The following is a 2956-nucleotide window of genomic DNA, read 5'->3' on the forward strand; positions in this document are numbered from 1 at the left end:
CCACAATGGCCAAACACAAAAAACAACAAAAAAGAGGCTAGGTACCTGCCAATAAAAACTAATTCGTTTTGATCTAGAAAAATAAAATCGTATTAAATATATAAGTAATAAAATGAACTTTGCCTGTATAAGTTTACGTATCGATTAAATAATAGTGTTTGTTGACTAAATTTAGGAATAAATTCGTCCTGTATAACGAAATATGTTTTAAATACAGAACAAAACTAAATAAAATATATAATAGATTTTGTGAGACTTATTTTCCCATTTTGATAAACGTCAAAAAAGCCAGTATACAGTAGTGTCGAAACATAGAGAGGACGGCGGAAGTCGTAATACTAAAAACATGATTATAACTAAAAGTGATAAATCCACTTTCAAATAAACTCTTTGATTGGAATTTGTGAACATTGGACCTTACTTTGGTACTCATTTACTATGCTAGTTTATAGGTTATAAAATACTGTGCTTAGTGTGGACTGAGCTATATTACTAAATACAGTTGAGCCAGTACGCCATCATTCTTGCACAATTGACTTTGGTCAAGTTAGGTATCACGGAACACGAAAAAGTAGATAGCTGGGTAATAGCAAATTATTCAATAATTCCTCCTTATAAAACTATTGTTTTCATCTAAATTAATTGTCACATTGATATTATTGAAAACTGTATATCCTACGCAAATGATAGCATTTAAGCTAAAAACCATCGAATCGACCACAGAAACATATATACTTATATTATTGTAATAATGCAATATCTTCTCAGTTCAGATTGTAGATGACTTTTTTTAAATACTGTTTGATATCTATAAATTACAAGGGCGTTTGAATTAAAAAAACAAGCAAGTCGTTGGGTTTAAATCATTCTAGCATGTGTTTCAATAAATAAATAAATTAAAACAAATTTTAAGTAACTTTTTGAGCTCTGTATTCTTTAGTTGAGATATTTGATCGAATTGTGCTATTGTGTTTATTTTGATATCTATCATAATGCATTGGCAAATGTCGATTTTAATACTAGTTTGGGTTGCTTTATTTTGTTCTACACGTTGTGTCGGTAAGATGAGCGAAACACAAAAATTTGAACTTGCTTATAAGTTAAACATGTTGGTGCATCATTCGGGATGGCGATACATGGACGACGTTAAAATCTCAAAGAAATTTCGCAGTGATTTCACGAATCCTATTTCCATAATACTTGAAGCCATATCGTTGAACCGGAATCCGATCGACGAATTCAACGTCCTGGAAAGACATAAGGAAATCACGACGGTGCTCAGTTGTAAGTACAGCGAGATTATTTTTAATTCGAAGCTTCTCATAAATAATTTTATATGGGTTTGCCAAAACGAAAAAACTGCGTCCGACTCGTTTCAAAAGTATTACGATTGTTTTAATTTGCTGTTGATCAAACTCCACAGCATGTCATCGAGGTTTAAATGCATGGCGGATGCGTTGAGCTTTATTTCCTCGCTAGTTCCACAATCAAACTCTAAGCATGTTGTAATGGACGTCGTGGAAGAACTGACCGAGTATACATTAACTTTAGGACCGACAACCTCGACCAAATTGTCCGAACAAGGTACCAGCGTGGACGTGGTTAATCTCGAAATAAAAAACATCAACAAATATTTCTTGGAAGTATATAACAAGAAAATTACTGGGTTTATCTACAATTATTGCAACTTTCCGAAAAACCGAAAATGGAGTGCATACAAATTTAGGAATGATTTCATTAAGGCAAGGAGCACCCATCTTATACCTCTGGAAACTACTGTATTGCAATATGTCGTAGACGAAATCGATTCCTGTGGTAATGAGATCATTGGCAAATGGTTCAATGATTTGGGCTTTAAATACGGCGTGGAGGGAAAAATTGAAATCGGGACTAATTAAAATATTATTATTAGTACTAAAATAAGAAATAGCAATGTAGATTAATCGTCGTCTTATTATGTATGCCCGACTTATATAGACTTTTTTGTTTAAACAGTTATGTATTTACAATTAGATATTTAACCAAATGTATCAACATAGACGTACACGTAGACTAAAATAAATTAAGTAAACAGTAACGAAATTTCAAAAAAAATCACGTCACACGTTTTTGGGAAATATTAATAAACACAACAAAGTTTTTTATTTCTAAGATAATATCCACTGTTAAAAAAATATTTTTTTATGGATATAATAAATCATTATGCATCTAGTACTTATTTTTTCCCTTCTTCTTCTTTAATCACATGTACTTATTTTGAAATGGTTTTTGACATTTGTATGTCTATGCTATGGCACACACACACGGAAAAACGACACCGCTTATCATAACTAAAAAACCGACACCGGTTATCATAACGAAAAATAACAGCTGATTTATCTGATAAGAGAGACAAGAGATAAGGGAAGGTGATATGGGGTGAGAGATAGGGGTACACATGAGGGTTGGGGTTGGGGGTCGGAATGTGGTGGGGGCAAATATGTTATATTCACTACGTTCAAAATAGAAATGAATAGTTAATTCAATAATTTAAGTGGCCAAATTCTTCATGAATTGTTTTGGACCAGATATTATAAAAAGACTAAAATATTAGCCAGAAACTTGATAAATTTACTAGCCACCTTAGATACATAAAAATGTATCCCGTGGTGTTGCGGACTCGTACGCAAGCTGTTAAAATATAATATGTAATACCTTTGTGAAAACCTTTAATAGAACCTAGCAAACCATTCTTTTTTTTTTTTTTATTTAATATACCAGTGATAATTTAAACAAACAAACAATTGTTTTGTTTAACTTTTTAAGACCTACTTCAGAGACTAATGCTCCTTTATTATGCCCTTAAATCTACTAAAAATGTATACATTTTATAAATTTTTTATTTGTTCGTTTTGTTTGTTATGTTTGTATTGCTTGTTTTATTAGTGATAATAACTTTTAAAGACCAACTTCCGAG

Source organism: Adelges cooleyi, unplaced genomic scaffold (genome assembly GCF_023614345.1).
Source record: "Adelges cooleyi isolate 19-005CV unplaced genomic scaffold, UGA_ACOO_1.1 ACOO_flye_CR_arks_rails_tigmint_CR_PRNA_784, whole genome shotgun sequence".
Taxonomy (NCBI): Eukaryota; Metazoa; Arthropoda; class Insecta; order Hemiptera; family Adelgidae; genus Adelges; species Adelges cooleyi.